Below are 23970 nucleotides of genomic sequence, written 5' to 3'. Positions count from 1 at the left end.
TATACTAGCAAACAGTCAGTGTACCTAGTGGCATCCTAAACGTGGCTATTGGACTTTAGTGTAGTCACACTAGTGCAAAGATATTTGCAGCACGTCTGCCTGCATTGCACACTCAAACTTTTTTTAACTAAGCCATTATACTAGCAAACAGTCAGTGTACCTACTGGCATCCTAAACGTGGCTATTGTACTTTTGTGTAGTCAAACTAGTGCAAAGATATTTGCAGCATGTCTGCCTGCATTGCACACTCCAACTCTTTTTAACTAAGCCATTATACTAGCAAACAGTCAGTGTACCTAGTGGTATCCTAAACGTGGCTTTTGGACTTTTGTGTAGTCACACTAGTGCAAAGATATTTGCAGCACGTCTGCCTGCATTGCACACTCAAAATTTTTAACTAAGTCATTATACTAGCAAACAGTCAGTGTACCTAGTAGCATCCTAAACGTGGCTATTGTACTTTTGTGTAGTCACACTAGTGGAAAGATATTTGCAGCACGTCTGCCTGCATTGCACACTCAAACTCTTTTTACCTAAGCCATTATACTAGCAAACAGTCAGTGTACCTAGTGGCATCCTAAACGTGGCTATTGTACTTTTGTGTAGTCACACTAGTGGAAAGATATTTGCAGCACGTCTGCCTGCATTGCACACTCAAACTCTTTTTAACTAAGCCATTATACTAGCAAACAGTCAGTGTACCTAGTGGCATCCTAAACGTGGCTATTGTACTTTTGTGTAGTCAAACTAGTGGAAAGATATTTGCAGCATGTCTGCCTGCATTGCACACTCAAACTCTTTTTAACTAAGCCATTATACTAGCAAACAGTCAGTGTACCTAGTGGCATCCTAAACGTGGCTATTGGACTTTTGTGTAGTCACACTAGTGCAAAGATATTTGCAGCACGTCTGCCTGCATTGCACACTCAAACTTTTTTTAACTAAGCCATTATACTAGCAAACAGTAAGTGTACCTAGTGGCATCCTAAACGTGGCTATTGTACTTTTGTGTAGTCAAACTAGTGGAAAGATATTTGCAGCACGTCTGCCTGCATTGCACACTCCAACTCTTTTTAACTAAGCCATTATACTAGCAAACAGTCAGTGTACCTAGTGGCATCCTAAACGTGGCTATTGGACTTTTGTGTAGTCACACTAGTGCAAAGATATTTGCAGCACGTCTGCCTGCATTGCACACTCAAACTCTTTTTTTAACTAAGCCATTATACTAGCAAACAGTCAGTGTACCTAGTGGCATCCTAAACGTGGCTATTGTACTTTTGTGTAGTCACACTAGTGGAAAGATATTTGCAGCACGTCTGCCTGCATTGCACACTCAAACTCTTTTTAACTAAGCCATTATACTAGCAAACAGTCAGTGTACCTAGTGGCATCCTAAACGTGGCTATTGTACTTTTGTGTAGTCACACTAGTGGAAAGATATTTGCAGCACGTCTGCCTGCATTGCACACTCAAACTCTTTTTAACTAAGCCATTATACTAGCAAACAGTCAGTGTACTTAGTGGCATCCTAAACGTGGCTATTGTACTTTTGTGTAGTCAAACTAGTGGAAAGATATTTGCAGCATGTCTGCCTGCATTGCACACTCAAACTCTTTTTAACTAAGCCATTATACTAGCAAACAGTCAGTGTACCTAGTGGCATCCTAAACGTGGCTATTGTACTTTTGTGTAGTCACACTAGTGGAAAGATATTTGCAGCACGTCTGCCTGAATTGCACACTCAAACTCTTTTTAACTAAGCCATTATACTAGCAAACAGTCAGTGTACCTAGTGGCATCCTAAACGTGGCTATTGTACTTTTGTGTAGTCACACTAGTGGAAAGATATTTGCAGCACGTCTGCCTGCATTGCACACTCAAACTCTTTTTAACTAAGCCATTATACTAGCAAACAGTCAGTGTACCTAGTGGCATCCTAAACGTGGCTATTGTATTTTTGTGTAGTCACACTAGTGGAAAGATATTTGCAGCACGTCTGCTTGCATTGCACACTCAAACTCTTTTTAACTAAGCCATTATACTAGCAAACAGTCAGTGTACCTAGTGGCATCCTAAACGTGGCTATTGTACTTTTGTGTAGTCAAACTAGTGGAAAGATATTTGCAGCACGTCTGCCTGCATTGCACACTCCAACTCTTTTTAACTAAGCCATTATACTAGCAAACAGTTAGTGTACCTAGTGGCATCCTAAACGTGGCTATTGGACTTTTGTGTAGTCACACTAGTGCAAAGATATTTGCAGCACGTCTGCCTGCATTGCACACTCAAACTTTCTTTAACTAAGCCATTATACTAGCAAACAGTCAGTGTACCTACTGGCATCCTAAACGTGGCTTTTGTACTTTTGTGTAGTCAAACTAGTGGAAAGATATTTGCAGCATGTCTGCCTGCATTGCACACTCCAACTCTTTTTAACTAAGCCATTATACTAGCAAACAGTCAGTGTACCTAGTGGTATCCTAAACGTGGCTATTGGACTTTTGTGTAGTCACACTAGTGCAAAGATATTTGCAGCACGTCTGCCTGCATTGCACACTCAAACTTTTTTTAACTAAGCCATTATACTAGCAAACAGTCAGTGTACCTACTGGCATCCTAAACGTGGCTATTGTACTTTTGTGTAGTCAAACTAGTGGAAAGATATTTGCAGCATGTCTGCCTGCATTGCACACTCCAACTCTTTTTAACTAAGCCATTATACTAGCAAACAGTCAGTGTACCTAGTGGTATCCTAAACGTGGCTATTGGACTTTTGTGTAGTCACACTAGTGCAAAGATATTTGCAGCACGTCTGCCTGCATTGCACACTCAAAATTTTTAACTAAGTCAATATACTAGCAAACAGTCAGTGTACCTAGTAGCATCCTAAACGTGGCTATTGGACTTTTGTGTAGTCACACTAGTGCAAAGATATTTGCAGCACGTCTGCCTGCATTGCACACTCAAACTTTTTTTAACTAAGCCATTATACTAGCAAACAGTCAGTGTACCTAGTGGCATCCTAAACGTGGCTATTGTACTTTTGTGTAGTCAAACTAGTGGAAAGATATTTGCAGCACGTCTGCCTGCATTGCACACTCCAACTCTTTTTAACTAAGCCATTATACTAGCAAACAGTCAGTGTACCTAGTGGCATCCTAAACGTGGCTATTGGACTTTTGTGTAGTCACACTAGTGCAAAGATATTTGCAGCACGTCTGCCTGCATTGCACACTCCAACTCTTTTTAACTAAGCCATTATACTAGCAAACAGTCAGTGTACCTAGTGGTATCCTAAACGTGGCTTTTGGACTTTTGTGTAGTCACACTAGTGCAAAGATATTTGCAGCACGTCTGCCTGCATTGCACACTCAAAATTTTTAACTAAGTCATTATACTAGCAAACAGTCAGTGTACCTAGTAGCATCCTAAACGTGGCTATTGTACTTTTGTGTAGTCACACTAGTGGAAAGATATTTGCAGCACGTCTGCCTGCATTGCACACTCAAACTCTTTTTACCTAAGCCATTATACTAGCAAACAGTCAGTGTACCTAGTGGCATCCTAAACGTGGCTATTGTACTTTTGTGTAGTCACACTAGTGGAAAGATATTTGCAGCACGTCTGCCTGCATTGCACACTCAAACTCTTTTTAACTAAGCCATTATACTAGCAAACAGTCAGTGTACCTAGTGGCATCCTAAACGTGGCTATTGTACTTTTGTGTAGTCAAACTAGTGGAAAGATATTTGCAGCATGTCTGCCTGCATTGCACACTCAAACTCTTTTTAACTAAGCCATTATACTAGCAAACAGTCAGTGTACCTAGTGGCATCCTAAACGTGGCTATTGGACTTTTGTGTAGTCACACTAGTGCAAAGATATTTGCAGCACGTCTGCCTGCATTGCACACTCAAACTTTTTTTAACTAAGCCATTATACTAGCAAACAGTAAGTGTACCTAGTGCCATCCTAAACGTGGCTATTGTACTTTTGTGTAGTCAAACTAGTGGAAAGATATTTGCAGCACGTCTGCCTGCATTGCACACTCCAACTCTTTTTAACTAAGCCATTATACTAGCAAACAGTCAGTGTACCTAGTGGCATCCTAAACGTGGCTATTGGACTTTTGTGTAGTCACACTAGTGCAAAGATATTTGCAGCACGTCTGCCTGCATTGCACACTCAAACTTTTTTTAACTAAGCCATTATACTAGCAAACAGTCAGTGTACCTAGTGGCATCCTAAACGTGGCTATTGTACTTTTGTGTAGTCACACTAGTGGAAAGATATTTGCAGCACGTCTGCCTGCATTGCACACTCAAACTCTTTTTAACTAAGCAATTATACTAGCAAACAGTCAGTGTACCTAGTGGCATCCTAAACGTGGCTATTGTACTTTTGTGTAGTCAAACTAGTGGAAAGATATTTGCAGCACGTCTGCCTGCATTGCACACTCCAACTTTTTTTAACTAAGCCATTATACTAGCAAACAGTCAGTGTACCTAGTGGCATCCTAAACGTGGCTATTGTACTTTTGTGTAGTCAAACTAGTGGAAAGATATTTGCAGCACGTCTGCCTGCATTGCACACTCCAACTCTTTTTAACTAAGCCATTATACTAGCAAACAGTCAGTGTACCTAGTGGCATCCTAAACGTGGCTATTGGACTTTTGTGTAGTCACACTAGTGCAAAGATATTTGCAGCACGTCTGCCTGCATTGCACACTCAAACTTTTTTTAACTAAGCCATTATACTAGCAAACAGTCAGTGTACCTACTGGCATCCTAAACGTGGCTATTGTACTTTTGTGTAGTCAAACTAGTGGAAAGATATTTGCAGCATGTCTGCCTGCATTGCACACTCCAACTCTTTTTAACTAAGCCATTATACTAGCAAACAGTCAGTGTACCTAGTGGTATCCTAAACGTGGCTATTGGACTTTTGTGTAGTCACACTAGTGCAAAGATATTTGCAGCACGTCTGCCTGCATTGCACACTCAAAATTTTTAACTAAGTCAATATACTAGCAAACAGTCAGTGTACCTAGTAGCATCCTAAACGTGGCTATTGGACTTTTGTGTAGTCACACTAGTGCAAAGATATTTGCAGCACGTCTGCCTGCATTGCACACTCAAACTTTTTTTAACTAAGCCATTATACTAGCAAACAGTCAGTGTACCTAGTGGCATCCTAAACGTGGCTATTGTACTTTTGTGTAGTCAAACTAGTGGAAAGATATTTGCAGCACGTCTGCCTGCATTGCACACTCCAACTCTTTTTAACTAAGCCATTATACTAGCAAACAGTCAGTGTACCTAGTGGCATCCTAAACGTGGCTATTGGACTTTTGTGTAGTCACACTAGTGCAAAGATATTTGCAGCACGTCTGCCTGCATTGCACACTCCAACTCTTTTTAACTAAGCCATTATACTAGCAAACAGTCAGTGTACCTAGTGGTATCCTAAACGTGGCTTTTGGACTTTTGTGTAGTCACACTAGTGCAAAGATATTTGCAGCACGTCTGCCTGCATTGCACACTCAAAATTTTTAACTAAGTCATTATACTAGCAAACAGTCAGTGTACCTAGTAGCATCCTAAACGTGGCTATTGTACTTTTGTGTAGTCACACTAGTGGAAAGATATTTGCAGCACGTCTGCCTGCATTGCACACTCAAACTCTTTTTACCTAAGCCATTATACTAGCAAACAGTCAGTGTACCTAGTGGCATCCTAAACGTGGCTATTGTACTTTTGTGTAGTCACACTAGTGGAAAGATATTTGCAGCACGTCTGCCTGCATTGCACACTCAAACTCTTTTTAACTAAGCCATTATACTAGCAAACAGTCAGTGTACCTAGTGGCATCCTAAACGTGGCTATTGTACTTTTGTGTAGTCAAACTAGTGGAAAGATATTTGCAGCATGTCTGCCTGCATTGCACACTCAAACTCTTTTTAACTAAGCCATTATACTAGCAAACAGTCAGTGTACCTAGTGGCATCCTAAACGTGGCTATTGGACTTTTGTGTAGTCACACTAGTGCAAAAATATTTGCAGCACGTCTGCCTGCATTGCACACTCAAACTTTTTTTAACTAAGCCATTATACTAGCAAACAGTCAGTGTACCTAGTGGCATCCTAAACGTGGCTATTGTACTTTTGTGTAGTCACACTAGTGGAAAGATATTTGCAGCACGTCTGCCTGCATTGCACACTCAAACTCTTTTTAACTAAGCAATTATACTAGCAAACAGTCAGTGTACCTAGTGGCATCCTAAACGTGGCTATTGTACTTTTGTGTAGTCAAACTAGTGGAAAGATATTTGCAGCACGTCTGCCTGCATTGCACACTCCAACTTTTTTTAACTAAGCCATTATACTAGCAAACAGTCAGTGTACCTAGTGGCATCCTAAACGTGGCTATTGTACTTTTGTGTAGTCAAACTAGTGGAAAGATATTTGCAGCACGTCTGCCTGCATTGCACACTCCAACTCTTTTTAACTAAGCCATTATACTAGCAAACAGTCAGTGTACCTAGTGGCATCCTAAACGTGGCTATTGGACTTTTGTGTAGTCACACTAGTGCAAAGATATTTGCAGCACGTCTGCCTGCATTGCACACTCAAACTTTTTTTAACTAAGCCATTATACTAGCAAACAGTCAGTGTACCTACTGGCATCCTAAACGTGGCTATTGTACTTTTGTGTAGTCAAACTAGTGGAAAGATATTTGCAGCATGTCTGCCTGCATTGCACACTCCAACTCTTTTTAACTAAGCCATTATACTAGCAAACAGTCAGTGTACCTAGTGGTATCCTAAACGTGGCTATTGGACTTTTGTGTAGTCACACTAGTGCAAAGATATTTGCAGCACGTCTGCCTGCATTGCACACTCAAAATTTTTAACTAAGTCAATATACTAGCAAACAGTCAGTGTACCTAGTAGCATCCTAAACGTGGCTATTGGACTTTTGTGTAGTCACACTAGTGCAAAGATATTTGCAGCACGTCTGCCTGCATTGCACACTCAAACTTTTTTTAACTAAGCCATTATACTAGCAAACAGTCAGTGTACCTAGTGGCATCCTAAACGTGGCTATTGTACTTTTGTGTAGTCAAACTAGTGGAAAGATATTTGCAGCACGTCTGCCTGCATTGCACACTCCAACTCTTTTTAACTAAGCCATTATACTAGCAAACAGTCAGTGTACCTAGTGGCATCCTAAACGTGGCTATTGGACTTTTGTGTAGTCACACTAGTGCAAAGATATTTGCAGCACGTCTGCCTGCATTGCACACTCCAACTCTTTTTAACTAAGCCATTATACTAGCAAACAGTCAGTGTACCTAGTGGTATCCTAAACGTGGCTTTTGGACTTTTGTGTAGTCACACTAGTGCAAAGATATTTGCAGCACGTCTGCCTGCATTGCACACTCAAAATTTTTAACTAAGTCATTATACTAGCAAACAGTCAGTGTACCTAGTAGCATCCTAAACGTGGCTATTGTACTTTTGTGTAGTCACACTAGTGGAAAGATATTTGCAGCACGTCTGCCTGCATTGCACACTCAAACTCTTTTTACCTAAGCCATTATACTAGCAAACAGTCAGTGTACCTAGTGGCATCCTAAACGTGGCTATTGTACTTTTGTGTAGTCACACTAGTGGAAAGATATTTGCAGCACGTCTGCCTGCATTGCACACTCAAACTCTTTTTAACTAAGCCATTATACTAGCAAACAGTCAGTGTACCTAGTGGCATCCTAAACGTGGCTATTGTACTTTTGTGTAGTCAAACTAGTGGAAAGATATTTGCAGCATGTCTGCCTGCATTGCACACTCAAACTCTTTTTAACTAAGCCATTATACTAGCAAACAGTCAGTGTACCTAGTGGCATCCTAAACGTGGCTATTGGACTTTTGTGTAGTCACACTAGTGCAAAGATATTTGCAGCACGTCTGCCTGCATTGCACACTCAAACTTTTTTTAACTAAGCCATTATACTAGCAAACAGTAAGTGTACCTAGTGCCATCCTAAACGTGGCTATTGTACTTTTGTGTAGTCAAACTAGTGGAAAGATATTTGCAGCACGTCTGCCTGCATTGCACACTCCAACTCTTTTTAACTAAGCCATTATACTAGCAAACAGTCAGTGTACCTAGTGGCATCCTAAACGTGGCTATTGGACTTTTGTGTAGTCACACTAGTGCAAAGATATTTGCAGCACGTCTGCCTGCATTGCACACTCAAACTTTTTTTAACTAAGCCATTATACTAGCAAACAGTCAGTGTACCTAGTGGCATCCTAAACGTGGCTATTGTACTTTTGTGTAGTCACACTAGTGGAAAGATATTTGCAGCACGTCTGCCTGCATTGCACACTCAAACTCTTTTTAACTAAGCAATTATACTAGCAAACAGTCAGTGTACCTAGTGGCATCCTAAACGTGGCTATTGTACTTTTGTGTAGTCAAACTAGTGGAAAGATATTTGCAGCACGTCTGCCTGCATTGCACACTCCAACTTTTTTTAACTAAGCCATTATACTAGCAAACAGTCAGTGTACCTAGTGGCATCCTAAACGTGGCTATTGTACTTTTGTGTAGTCACACTAGTGGAAAGATATTTGCAGCACGTCTGCCTGCATTGCACACTCAAACTCTTTTTAACTAAGCCATTATACTAGCAAACAGTCAGTGTACCTAGTGGCATCCTAAACGTGGCTATTGTACTTTTGTGTAGTCCCACTAGTGCAAAGATATTTGCAGCACCTCTGCCTGCATTGCACACTCAAACTCATTGTTACTAAGCCATTATACTAGCAAACACTGAGTGAACTTAGTGGCATCCTAAACGTGGCTATTGGACTTCTGTATAGTCCCACTAGTGCAAAGATATTTGCAGCACCTCTGCCTGCATTGCACACTCAAACTCATTGTTACTAAGCCATTATACTAGCAAACAGTCAGTGAACCTAGTGGCATCCTAAACGTGGCTATTGGACTTTTGTCTAGTCACACTAGTGCAAATCTACAGTTAGGTCCAGAAATATTTGGACAGTGACACAAGTTTTGTTATTTTAGTTGTTTACAAAAACATGTTCAGAAATACAATTATATATATAATATGGGCTGAAAGTGCACACTCCCAGCTGCAATATGAGAGTTTTCACATCCAAATCGAAGAAAGGTTTTAGGAATCATAGCTCTGTAATGCATAGCCTCCTCTTTTTCAAGGGACCAAAAGTAATTGGACAAGGGACTCTAAGGGCTACAATTAACTCTGAAGGCGTCTCCCTCGTTAACCTGTAATCAATGAAGTAGTTAAAAGGTCTGGGGTTGATTACAGGTGTGTGGATTTGCATTTGGAAGCTGTTGCTGTGACCAGACAACATGCGGTCTAAGGAACTCTCAATTGAGGTGAAGCAGAACATCCTGAGGCTGAAAAAAAAGAAAAAATCCATCAGAGAGATAGCAGACATGCTTGGAGTAGCAAAATCAACAGTCGGGTACATTCTGAGAAAAAAGGAATTGACTGGTGAGCTTGGGAACTCAAAAAGGCCTGTGCGTCCACGGATGACAACAGTGGTGGATGATCACCGCATACTTTCTTTGCTTTCTTTGGTGAAGAAGAACCCGTTCACAACATCAACTGAAGTCCAGAACACTCTCAGTGAAGTATGTGTATCTGTCTCTAAGTCAACAGTAAAGAGAAGACTCCATGAAAGTAAATACAAAGGGTTCACATTTAGATGCAAACCATTCATCAATTCCAAAAATAGACAGGCCAGAGTTAAATTTGCTGAAAAACACCTCATGAAGCCAGCTCAGTTCTGGAAAAGTATTCTATGGACAGATGAGACAAAGATCAACCTGTACCAGAATGATGGGAAGAAAAAAGTTTGGAGAAGAAAGGGAACAGCACATGATCCAAGGCACACCACATCCTCTGTAAAACATGGTGGAGGCAACGTGATGGCATGGGCATGCATGGCTTTCAATGGCACTGGGTCACTTGTGTTTATTGATGACATAACAGCAGACAAGAGTAGCCGGATGAATTCTGAAGTGTACCGGGATATACTTTCAGCCCAGATTCAGCCAAATGCCGCAAAGTTGATCGGACGGCGCTTCATAGTACAGATGGACAATGACCCCAAGCATACAACCAAAGCTACCCAGGAGTTCATGAGTGCAAAAAAGTGGAACATTCTGCAATGGCCAAGTCAATCACCAGATCTTAACCCAATTGAGCATGCATTTCACTTTCTCAAATCCAGACTTAAGACGGAAAGACCCACAAACAAGCAAGACCTGAAGGCTGCGGCTGTAAAGGCCTGGTAAAGCATTAAGAAGGAGCAAACCCAGCGTTTGGTGATGTCCATGGGTTCCAGACTTAAGGCAGTGATTGCCTCCAAAGGATTCGCAACAAAATATTGAAAATAAAAATATTTTGTTTGGGTTTGGTTTATTTGTCCAATTACTTTTGACCTCCTAAAATGTGGAGTGTTTGTAAAGAAATGTGTACAATTCCTACAATTTCTATCAAATATTTTTGTTCAAACCTTCAAATTAAATGTTACAATCTGCACTTGAATTCTGTTGTAGAGGTTTCATTTCAAATCCAATGTGGTGGCATGCAGAGCCCAACTCGCGAAAATTGTGTCACTGTCCAAATATTTCTGGACCTAACTGTATGTGCAGCACCTGTGCATGACACCCTCCTGCTCTGTTTTTAATAAGCTATAATGATAGCAAAAAATACTGCCATTTAGTGGCATCATAGAACTGGCTCTTGTATTCCATTAGTGCCCTACTGGTGCCAAGCTATTTCTAGCACCTCTACATGACACCCTCATGCACATTTTGCTACGCTAATGTTATAGCAAACTCAGGGAATTCATTGCTGCATTTGATAATTCGGAGGGATAGAAAGTGAGGCTTCCTTTAGCTTTTCCTTCTGTTCATAGACAGCATCTCCAAGTTCACACCCGAAGAGCAATTTCTCCTCCACGTCTAAGTGTGGAGAGGCAGCTAGTGCGCATGCGTGTGCCGATTTAGCCCAGCTGCAGCCTAACTACAGTGTTTCGCCTAGTGAGTATGCTCAGCCTGACTGTGCCATTCCTGACGCTAAGTCTTCATTTCGGGATACAGCGCATGCTCCCACACTAAGTGTCAAAAGCCTCTTTGCACAGGTACTTGCATTCCGTGCAAGGTCTAAGTCCTGTTTTGTGCCTAGACACCATGCTAAAGCTGATAGTCTTTTTTCAGAGACTGTATTTCATGCTACTGAGCATGCTCAGGCACTTACTGCATCAGAGACTAGGTCCGGTAATGAACTCTTTGGCCCTGCCCCTGATGTGGGGGTCACATATAGACCACAGGGCATCAGGTGTCCTCCCAAATGGCTTGCAGAGGCCCACCCCTATGACTTGTCATTGCATTATTGATGGTCAGACGATGACTGGTGAGGTGTTTGGGTCATGGCAGCCATGAGGTCATCATTGAAGTTGCGGTTCCAAATAGGACGCTAGTTATGCCACTCATGACGTGTCATTCTACTTTTGTCTCCAGGAGGTTCATTGTGGTTCACCCTGGTTTGGGGCGGACCCAGGTTATAAAAGGGGCTGGAGCCAACAAGGAGGTGCGCATTCTTCTATTATGCTCCGAGAGAGCACACCTCCATGTGTTGAACCCATTGCGGCTTTAGGCCAGAGGTAGGCGGGGATAGGATGTCGATGCAGGCCACCACCACAGTTGGTAACGCAGAACGGTTAAGACCAGCTCCTGTCCTACCAGTCCTGCTTGTGCAGCCCAGTGGCATTAACAGGCCTGCTGCTGCTGATGCGCCTGCTGTCCACAGGTGTGGCCCCTACGCACACGGTCAGCGTACTCAATGGCTCCTCTGTTGTTAACAGGGAGTTCCTGGGCTGGGTGGGCATGTGGACCCTGTGACGCTAACAGGGCTCCCAGTCTCCAGATCCGAATGGCGTCTAACTCGGTTCAGGCTACTATTAGTTTCATAGCCACACAGCTCTGTATCCTCCACCAAACCTTCCAGTTGCCAACCTCTCCTTTTCCAACTGGGAGCATGGTGGACACTGACTGCTGATGGGGATATATACCTTTCTCTTTCTTTTCTTATTAATTTTCGTTATATAGCGGTAACATAGTATATACCACCTTATCCAAATCTGCCAGTCCCACTGTAACAGATGGTGTTTCTTCATCAAATGTTACTTTTGCTTAACCACCAAATCCACGGACCAAAACGTTTTCCCCTTTCCAACACACCTGTTCCCCTTTCCACCAGCATCTGTCCTTTTTCAACTCATTTTGGTATATGACCAAAAGTGCAACTCTGCAGGGACACCGTACTCAATGCCATCTCAGCACAGCAGCCATCCCTCGGTCCCTCCGATGTGGACAAAGCGTCCATGACAAAGCGTTGAGATTCACTCTGTGCAGCACTGGTGTTTAGTGGAAAAGCAGATCTAAGATTGCGTACCACATTCTGCAGATACTCCTGTATACGTGCGTCCATTTCTATGGCAGGAATTATTTCGCCAAATTTTGTCTTGTACCGGGGATCTAACTGTGTGGCAACCCAGTATTCAGGATTACTTCGAATTCGTACAATCCGAGGGTCATGTAGGTAGTGCAGCAAGAAGGCGCTCATGTGTCTTGTGCATCCAGGAGGACCAAGTCCTTGGTGTGTTGGTGGCAGAGAGGTGAGAATCGTGCCTCCTTCCTCTGCCCTCTCCCCACAACCTCGCACAACCGAAATGTGAGCAAGCTCTCACTCATCTGCTGAGTCTTCCATGCCCATCGCCAGTTCGTCCTCCATTTCTTCATGGGCTCCTGCACTTTCCTCAACACTTTTTGCTGATACTATGCGCCCTTGTTAATCCCTCTCCCTCACCATGACTGCCGCATAGGTGCCGCTGACCATTTGGACCTCGTAGATCTTGTTATCCCTTCCGCATATGACTCCTCCTGTACTTCCTCCCCTTCCTCTTGTCCCAACACCTGACTCCGAATAATAATTACAGTGTGCTCCATCATGTAGATGACCAGAATTGTCACGCTGAGAATGACATTGCCAGTGCTAAACATCTTCGTCGACATTTGTAAACTGTGTAGCAGGGTGCATAGGTCCTTGATCTGACACCACTCCAGCAGCGTGATCTGCACCACCTCTGGATCAAGTTATCCCAGGCTATATGTCATACCGTATTTCAGCAGGGCTCTGCGGTGCTGCCACACACGCTGCAACATGTGCAGATTCCAATTCCTGCGTGTCGGAACATCGCATTTCCGGCGTTTAACTGCCAGACCCTAAGGCGGGCTTTGCACGTTGCGATATTGCACGTGCGATGTCGGTGGGGTCAAATCGAAAGTGACGCACATCCGGCGTCGCAGTCGATATCGCAACGTGCAAATCCTTTTTGATACGATGAACGAGCGCAAAAGCGTCGTTATCGTATCATCGCTGCAGCCTCCGACATTTCCATAATGCCGGTGCAGCGACAGGTGCGATGTTGTTCCTCGCTCCTGCGGCAGCACACATCGCTGTGTATGAAGCCGCAGGAGCGAGGAACATCTCCTTACCTGCCGCCGGCTGCAATGAGAAGGACGGAGGTGGGCGGGATGTTTACATCCTGCTCATCTCCGCCCCTCCGCTTCAATTGGCCGCCTGCCGTGTGACGTCACTGTGTCTCCGCACGACCCGCCCCCTAAGGAAGGAGGCGGGTCGCCGGCCAGAGCGACGTCGCACGGCAGGTATGTGTGTGTAAAGCTGCCGTAGCGATAATAATCGCTACGGCAGCTTTCACTATATATCGCACGTGCGACGGGGGCGGGACTATCGCTGCAGCATCGGTAACACATTGTTACTGATGTCGCAGCGTGCAAAGCCCGCCTAAGACTTCCGGAGTGATGAAAGTTGTTGAGCTGCTGTGTGCGCACGATGGAAGTGAGCACATAGCGAGCGTGCCCGCTGCACAAGGCCATGTAGGCCGGGATGGTGTTTTAAAAATTGCTGGAGAATTAGGTTCAACACGTGAGCCATACAAGGCACGTGTGTCACATTGCCCTGACGATGGCCCGCAGCCAGGTTTGCATCATTGCCGCACACGGCTGTTAAGTCACCAACGGAGTACGCTCCGTTAATTTGTACTCCGGTCGCCAGGTGACAACGTGATCCTTTCATGCATAGTGCTGATGATGGGAGAGGAGTCGATGCCAGCGGCGCAGGTGGACACAGGTTATGCTCACCCACTGGGCTGCATTACCTTGACAGATGCAGAATCTCTGGCTGAATGTAGCTGGTGGGTATCCCACAGATGAAATACCATCATTCAGCTACAACCAATGGGAAGACACCACACCCTTTTTTATGCCCATCCTGTCTGCAGACCACTGCCAGACATAGCTATGAACCTCTGGTTAATTTTACCCCCAGTTCAGTTTTATGATTTTGTGTGCTTGTTACCTGACTACTTTTCCTGCTTGCTGTTTATGTACCTTGTTGGCCGATCCGCATTTCACCTCTGCTTGTTTTCTGATTAAGTCCTGGCCGTCCCATTCTGTTCCTGTTCCTCAATTAATGTTTTGACCCTGCCTGACTACTATTCTCTGGAACTGCAGCCTTCCACAGGTATTAATCACCTTGGGCCCTGTGTAATTCCTAATCCCTGTATAGGGGTTAAAGGGTTTCAGGGTTCTAGGGGTCCTGCTTGGTGAGTGGCTTCCCTCTAGCCTATCATTTACAGCCCATCTGAGTGTGTGGATCAAGGAAGGCGTTACACCGTGCTCTCTGCAGAAGGCCATGTGGGCCAGGATAGTGCTTTAAAAATTGCTGGACAACCAGGTTCAACACGTGAACCACACAAGGCACGTGTGTCACATTGTCACAGCGAAGGGCCGCACCCATGTTTGCATCATTGTCGCACCCGGCCTTCCCTGGCTGCTGGTTGAGTGGAGACAACCATTGATGAAACTCGGTCTCCAGAGCTAACCGTCCACAACTTCTCAGCGGTGTGACTCACATTTCCCATACATTTTAAAGTAAACCTTTGACCGCCTGATGGCATTGAGCTCTGCTGCCAGCATAGTAAGGAGGTGTGTGGTAGTCCTTGTGCGTAGTTACAAGGAAGGGTGGCCTGACCACACAGGGTTTGCGCCAAGGTGGAGGACCCACACGAGGTTGAAGAGGCAGAAGCAGTGTATTAACTCCTACATACAGAAGAAGGATTGACACAACTCGTGGGGATGGCAAGACTTGTACAGCAGACCCTTCTCCATCTCTCCCCACAGTAACCCATTGCCCAGTCAGCGACATGTAACGCCCCTGTCCATGCTTACTGGGCCAATTATCTGTGGTGAAATGCACCCTGTCACACAGAGTTTCTCAAGGAATCAGTGATGTTTAGTGCGACATGCTGGTGTAGCGCGTGCACGCCTTTGTTGGAAAAGGAGTGGAGCCTGGGCATCGGCTCTTGGGGCACTGCGATGGGCATAAGGTCTCGAAAATCCTCGGTAAAAAAGGTTGGAAAGGCAGCATTTTGGTAGCCAACAGTTTCCAGATGCTAAAAGTCAACCTCTAAGCCATGTCATGCCCGTCTAAAAGCATGTAAAACACAGTAAGGGGACTCCAACCACAGTCTCCCTCGTTGCCACTAATTGGGCCACACACACCCCACTTGACTGGCATCAGTTGACCTTCCCTTTTGAAAAAGAAAAAGATGCTTGGCATGAAGCACTCTCAAAAATACGCGTGCCTTTCCTGTCCCCTGGCTGACCCAGGGGAAGAAAAGTCCTCTGAGAGCCATGACTTGTTCATCTTGGTTCTTTTAGAAACACAGCGAGGGGACTCCAACCACAGTCTCCCTCGTTGCCACTAACTGGGCCACACACACCCCACTTGACTGGCATCAGTTGACCCCCCCTTTTGAAAAAGAAAAAGATGCTTGGCATGAAGCACTCTCAAAAATACGTGTGCCTTTCCCGTCCCCTGGATGACCCAGGGGAAGAAAAGTCCTCTGAGAGCCATGACTTGTTCATCTTGGTTCTTTTAGAAACACAGCGAGGGGACTCCAACCAAAGTCTCCCTCGTTTCCACTAACTGGGCCACACACACCCCACTTGACTGGCATCAGTTGACCTTCCCTTTTGAAAAAGAAAAAGATGCTTGGCATGAAGCACTCTCAAAAATACGCGTGACTTTCCCGTCCCCTGGCTGACCCAGGGGAAGAAAAGTCCTCTGAGAGCCATGACTTGTTCATCTTGGTTCTTTTAGAAACACAGCGAGGGGACTCCAACCACAGTCTCCCTCGTTGCCACTAACTGGGCCACACACACCCCACTTGACTGGCATCAGTTGACCTTCCCTTTTGAAAAAGAAAAAGATGCTTGGCATGAAGCACTCTCAAAAATACGCGTGCCTTTCCCGTCCCCTGGCTGACCCAGGGGAAGAAAAGTCCTCTGAGAGCCATGACTTGTTCATCTTGGTTCTTTTAGAAACACAGCGAGGGGACTCCAACCACAGTCTCCCTCGTTACCACTAATTGGGCCACACACACCCCACTTGACTGGCATCAGTTGACCCCCCTTTTGAAAAAGAAAAAGATGCTTGGCATGAAGCACTCTCAAAAATACGCGTGCCTTTCCCGTCCCCTGGATGACCCAGGGGAAGAAAAGTCCTCTGAGAGCCATGACTTGTTCATCTTGGTTCTTTTAGAAACACAGCGAGGGGACTCCAACCACAGTCTCCCTCGTTTCCACTAACTGGGCCACACACACCCCACTTGACTGGCATCAGTTGACTTTCCCTTTTGAAAAAGAAAAAGATGCTTGGCGTGAAGCACTCTCAAAAATACGCGTGCCTTTCCCGTCCCCTGGCTGACCCAGGGGAAGAAAAGTCCTCTGAGAGCCATGACTTGTTCATCTTGGTTCTTTTAGAAACACAGCGAGGGGACTCCAACCACAGTCTCCCTCGTTGCCACTAATTGGGCCACACACACCCCACTTGACTGGCATCAGTTGATCCCCCTTTTGAAAAAGAAAAAGATGCTTGGCATGAAGCACTCTCAAAAATACGCGTGCCTTTCCCGTCCCCTGGATGACCCAGGGGAAGAAAAGTCCTCTGAGAGCCATGACTTGTTCATCTTGGTTCTTTTAGAAACACAGCGAGGGGACTCCAACCACAGTCTCCCTCGTTTCCACTAACTGGGCCACACACACCCCACTTGACTGGCATCAGTTGACCTTCCCTTTTGAAAAAGAAAAAGATGCTTGGCATGAAGCACTCTCAAAAATACGCGTGCCTTTCCCGTCACCTGGCTGACCCAGGGGAAGAAAAGTCCTCTGAGAGCCATGACTTGTTCATCTTAGTTCTTTTAGAAACACAGCGAGGGGACTCCAACCACAGTCTCCCTCGCTTCCACTAACCGGGCCACACACACCCCACTTGACTGGCATCAGTTGACCTTCCCTTTTGAAAAAGAAAAAGATGCTTGGCATGAAGCACTCTCAAAAATACGCGTGCCTTTCCCGTCCCCTGGCTGACCCAGGGGAAGAAAAGTCCTCTGAGAGCCATGACTTGTTCATCTTGGTTCTTTTAGAAACACAGCGAGGGGACTCCAACCACAGTCTCCCTCGTTGCCACTAACTGGGCCACACACACCCCACTTGACTGGCATCAGTTGACCTTCCCTTTTGAAAAAGAAAAAGATGCTTGGCATGAAGCACTCTCAAAAATACGCGTGCCTTTCCCGTCCCCTGGCTGACCCAGGGGAAGAAAAGTCCTCTGAGAGCCATGACTTGTTCATCTTGGTTCTTTTAGAAACACAGCGAGGGGACTCCAACCACAGTCTCCCTCGTTGCCACTAATTGGGCCACACACACCCCACTTGACTGGCATCAGTTGACCCCCCCTTTTGAAAAAGAAAAAGATGCTTGGCCTGAAGCACTCTCAAAAATACGCGTGCCTTTCCCGTCCCCTGGCTGACCCAGAAGAAGAAAAGTCCTCTGAGAGCCATGACTTGTTCATCTTGGTTCTTTTAGAAACAGAGCGAGGGGACTCCAACCACAGTCTCCCTCGTTGCCACTAATTGGGCCACACACACCCCACTTGACTGGCATCAGTTGACCCCCCCTTTTGAAAAAGAAAAAGATGCTTGGCATGAAGCACTCTCAAAAATACGCGTGCCTTTCCCGTCCCCTGGCTGACCCAGGGGAAGAAAAGTCCTCTGAGAGCCATGACTTGTTCATCTTGGTTCTTTTAGAAACACAGCGAGGGGACTCCAACCACAGTCTCCCTCGTTTCCACTAACTGGGCCACACACACCCCACTTGACTGGCATCAGTTGACCTTCCCTTTTGAAAAAGAAAAAGATGCTTGGCATGAAGCACTCTCAAAAATACGCGTGCCTTTCCCGTCCCCTGGCTGACCCAGGGGAAGAAAAGTCCTCTGAGAGCCATGACTTGTTCATCTTGGTTCTTTTAGAAACACAGCGAGGGGACTCCAACCACAGTCTCCCTCGTTGCCACTAACTGGGCCACACACCCCACTTGACTGGCATCAGTTGACCTTCCCTTTTGAAAAAGAAAAAGATGCTTGGCATGAAGCACTCTCAAAAATACGTGTGCCTTTCCCGTCCCCTGGCTGACCCAGGGGAAGAAAAGTCCTCTGAGAGCCATGACTTGTTCATCTTGGTTCTTTTAGAAACACAGCGAGGGGACTCCAACCACAGTCTCCCTCGTTGCCACTAATTGGGCCACACACACCCCACTTGACTGGCATCAGTTGACCCCCCCTTTTGAAAAAGAAAAAGATGCTTGGCATGAAGCACTCTCAAAAATACGCGTGCCTTTCCCGTCCCCTGGATGACCCAGGGGAAGAAAAGTCCTCTGAGAGCCATGACTTGTTCATCTTGGTTCTTTTAGAAACACAGCGAGGGGACTCCAACCACAGTCTCCCTCGTTTCCACTAACTGGGCCACACACACCCCACTTGACTGGCATCAGTTGACTTTCCCTTTTGAAAAAGAAAAAAATGCTTGGCATGAAGCACTCTCAAAAATACGCGTGCCTTTCCCGTCCCCTGGCTGACCCAGGGGAAGAAAAGTCCTCTGAGAGCCATGACTTGTTCATCTTGGTTCTTTTAGAAACACAGCGAGGGGACTCCAACCACAGTCTCCCTCGTTGCCACTAATTGGGCCACACACACCCCACTTGACTGGCATCAGTTGACCCCCCTTTTGAAAAAGAAAAAGATGCTTGGCATGAAGCACTCTCAAAAATATGCGTGACTTTCCCGTCCCCTGGATGACCCAGGGGAAGAAAAGTCCTCTGAGAGCCATGACTTGTTCATCTTAGTTCTTTTAGAAACACAGCGAGGGGACTCCAACCACAGTCTCCCTCGCTTCCACTAACCGGGCCACACACACCCCACTTGACTGGCATCAGTTGACCTTCCCTTTTGAAAAAGAAAAAGATGCTTGGCATGAAGCACTCTCAAAAATACGCGTGCCTTTCCCGTCCCCTGGCTGATCCAGGGGAAGAAAAGTCCTCTGAGAGCCATGACTTGTTCATCTTGGTTCTTTTAGAAACACAGCGAGGGGACTCCAACCACAGTCTCCCTCGTTGCCACTAACTTGGCCACACACACCCCACTTGACTGGCATCAGTTGACCTTCTCTTTTGAAAAAGAAAAAGATGCTTGGCATGAAGCACTCTCAAAAATACGCGTGCCTTTCCCGTCCCCTGGCTGACCCAGGGGAAGAAAAGTCCTCTGAGAGCCATGACTTGTTCATCTTGGTTCTTTTAGAAACACAGCGAGGGGACTCCAACCACAGTCTCCCTTGTTTCCACTAACTGGGCCACACACACCCCACTTGACTGGCATCAGTTGACCTTCCCTTTTGAAAAAGAAAAAGATGCTTGGCATGAAGCACTCTCAAAAATACGCGTGCCTTTCCCGTCCCCTGGCTGACCCAGGGGAAGAAAAGTCCTCTGAGAGCCATGACTTGTTCATCTTGGTTCTTTTAGAAACACAGCGAGGGGACTCCAACCACAGTCTCCCTCGTTGCCACTAATTGGGCCACACACACCCCACTTGACTGGCATCAGTTGACCCCCCCTTTTGAAAAAGAAAAAGATGCTTGGCATGAAGCACTCTCAAAAATACGCGTGCCTTTCCCGTCCCCTGGATGACCCAGGGGAAGAAAAGTCCTCTGAGAGCCATGACTTGTTCATCTTGGTTCTTTTAGAAACACAGCGAGGGGACTCCAACCACAGTCTCCCTCGTTTCCACTAACTGGGCCACACACACCCCACTTGACTGGCATCAGTTGACCTTCCCTTTTGAAAAAGAAAAAGATGCTTGGCATGAAGCACTCTCAAAAATACGCGTGCCTTTCCCGTCCCCTGGCTGACCCAGGGGAAGAAAAGTCATCTGAGAGCCATGACTTGTTCATCTTGGTTCTTTTAGAAACACAGCGAGGGGACTCCAACCACAGTCTCCCTCATTGCCACTAACTGGACCACACACACCCCACTTGACTGGCATCAGTTGACCTTCCCTTTTGAAAAAGAAAAAGATGCTTGGCATGAAGCACTCTCAAAATTACGCGTGCCTCTCCCGTCCCCTGGCTGACCCAGGGGAAGAAAAGTCCTCTGAGAGCCATGACTTGTTCATCTTGGTTCTTTTAGAAACACAGCGAGGGGACTCCAACCACAGTCTCCCTCGTTTCCACTAACTGGGCCACACACACCCCACTTGACTGGCATCAGTTGACCTTCCCTTTTGAAAAAGAAAAAGATGCTTGGCATGAAGCACTCTCAAAAATACGCGTGCATTTCCCGTCCCCTGGCTGACCCAGGGGAAGAAAAGTCCTCTGAGAGCCATGACTTGTTCATCTTGGTTCTTTTAGAAACACAGCGAGGGGACTCCAACCACAGTCTCCCTCATTGCCACTAACTGGACCACACACACCCCACTTGACTGGCATCAGTTGACCTTCCCTTTTGAAAAAGAAAAAGATGCTTGGCATGAAGCACTCTCAAAAATACGCGTGCCTTTCCCGTCCCCTGGCTGACCCAGGGGAAGAAAAGTCCTCTGAGAGCCATGACTTGTTCATCTTGGTTCTTTTAGAAACACAGCGAGGGGACTCCAACCACAGTCTCCCTCGTTGCCACTAACTGGGCCACACACACCCCACTTGACTGGCATCAGTTGACCTTCCCTTTTGAAAAAGAAAAAGATGCTTGGCATGAAGCACTCTCAAAAATACGCGTGCCTTTCCCGTCCCCTGGCTGACCCAGGGGAAGAAAAGTCCTCTGAGAGCCATGACTTGTTCATCTTGGTTCTTTTAGAAACACAGCGAGGGGACTCCAACCACAGTCTCCCTCATTGCCACTAACTGGACCACACACACCCCACTTGACTGGCATCAGTTGACCTTCCCTTTTGAAAAAGAAAAAGATGCTTGGCATGAAGCACTCTCAAAAATACGCGTGCCTTTCCCGTCCCCTGGCTGACCCAGGGGAAGAAAAGTCCTCTGAGAGCCATGACTTGTTCATCTTGGTTCTTTTAGAAACACAGCGAGGGGACTCCAACCACAGTCTCCCTCGTTGCCACTAACTGGGCCACACACACCCCACTTGACTGGCATCAGTTGACCTTCCCTTTTGAAAAAGAAAAAGATGCTTGGCATGAAGCACTCTCAAAAATACGCGTGCCTTTCCCGTCCCCTGGCTGACCCAGGGGAAGAAAAGTCCTCTGAGAGCCATGACTTGTTCATCTTGGTTCTTTTAGAAACACAGCGAGGGGACTCCAACCAAAGTCTCCCTCGTTGCCACTAATTGGGCCACACACACCCCACTTGACTGGCATCAGTTGACCCCCCCTTTTGAAAAAGAAAAAGATGCTTGGCATGAAGCACTCTCAAAAATACGCGTGCCTTTCCCGTCCCCTGGATGACCCAGGGGAAGAAAAGTCCTCTGAGAGCCATGACTTGTTCATCTTGGTTCTTTTAGAAACACAGCGAGGGGACTCCAACCACAGTGTCCCTCGTTTCCACTAACTGGGCCACACACACCCCACTTGACTGGCATCAGTTGACTTTCCCTTTTGAAAAAGAAAAAGATGCTTGGCATGAAGCACTCTCAAAAATACGCGTGCCTTTCCCGTCCCCTGGCTGACCCAGGGGAAGAAAAGTCCTCTGAGAGCCATGACTTGTTCATCTTGGTTCTTTTAGAAACACAGCGAGGGGACTCCAACCACAGTCTCCCTCTTTGCCACTAATTGGGCCACACACACCCCACTTGACTGGCATCAGTTGACCCCCCTTTTGAAAAAGAAAAAGATGCTTGGCATGAAGCACTCTCAAAAATACGCGTGTCTTTCCCGTCCCCTGGATGACCCAGGGGAAGAAAAGTCCTCTGAGAGCCATGACTTGTTCATCTTGGTTCTTTTAGAAACACAGCGAGGGGACTCCAACCACAGTCTCCCTCGTTTCCACTAACTGGGCCACACACACCCCACTTGACTGGCATCAGTTGACCTTCCCTTTTGAAAAAGAAAAAGATGCTTGGCATGAAGCACTCTCAAAAATACGCGTGCCTTTCCCGTCCCCTGGCTGACCCAGGGGAAGAAAAGTCCTCTGAGAGCCATGACTTGTTCATCTTGGTTCTTTTAGAAACACAGCGAGGGGACTCCAACCACAGTCTCCCTCGTTGCCACTAACTGGGCCACACACACCCCACTTGACTGGCATCAGTTGACCTTCCCTTTTGAAAAAGAAAAAGATGCTTGGCATGAAGCACTCTCAAAAATACGCGTGCCTTTCCCGTCCCCTGGCTGACCCAGGGGAAGAAAAGTCCTCTGAGAGCCATGACTTGTTCATCTTGGTTCTTTTAGAAACACAGCGAGGGGACTCCAACCACAGTCTCCCTCGTTTCCACTAACTGGGCCACACACACCCCACTTGACTGGCATCAGTTGACCTTCCCTTTTGAAAAAGAAAAAGATGCTTGGCATGAAGCACTCTCAAAAATACGCGTGCCTTTCCCGTCCCCTGGCTGACCCAGGGGAAGAAAAGTCCTCTGAGAGCCATGACTTGTTCATCTTGGTTCTTTTAGAAACACAGCGAGGGGACTCCAACCACAGTCTCCCTCGTTGCCACTAATTGGGCCACACACACCCCACTTGACTGGCATCAGTTGACCCCCCCTTTTGAAAAAGAAAAAGATGCTTGGCATGAAGCACTCTCAAAAATACGCGTGCCTTTCCCGTCCCCTGGATGACCCAGGGGAAGAAAAGTCCTCTGAGAGCCATGACTTGTTCATCTTGGTTCTTTTAGAAACACAGCGAGGGGACTCCAACCACAGTCTCCCTCATTGCCACTAACTGGGCCACACACACCCCACTTGACTGGCATCAGTTGACCTTCCCTTTTGAAAAAGAAAAAGATGCTTGGCATGAAGCACTCTCAAAAATACGCGTGCCTTTCCCGTCCCCTGGCTGACCAAGGGGAAGAAAAGTCCTCTGAGAGCCATGACTTGTTCATCTTGGTTCTTTTAGAAACACAGCGAGGGGACTCTAACCACAGTCTCCCTCATTGCCACTAACTGGACCACACACACCCCACTTGACTGGCATCAGTTGACCTTCCCTTTTGAAAAAGAAAAAGATGCTTGGAATGAAGCACTCTCAAAAATACGCGTGCCTTTCCCGTCCCCTGGCTGACCCAGGGGAAGAAAAGTCCTCTGAGAGCCATGACTTGTTCATCTTGGTTCTTTTAGAAACACAGCGAGGGGACTCCAACCAAAGTCTCCCTCGTTGCCACTAATTGGGCCACACACACCCCACTTGACTGGCATCAGTTGACCCCCCCTTTTGAAAAAGAAAAAGATGCTTGGCATGAAGCACTCTCAAAAATACGCGTGCCTTT

The sequence above is a fragment of the Anomaloglossus baeobatrachus genome, chromosome 3 (assembly GCF_048569485.1).
Source record: "Anomaloglossus baeobatrachus isolate aAnoBae1 chromosome 3, aAnoBae1.hap1, whole genome shotgun sequence".
Lineage (NCBI taxonomy): Eukaryota > Metazoa > Chordata > Amphibia > Anura > Aromobatidae > Anomaloglossus > Anomaloglossus baeobatrachus.
The sequence above is the reverse complement of the archived record's forward strand: the minus strand, read 5'-3'. Positions refer to the sequence as shown.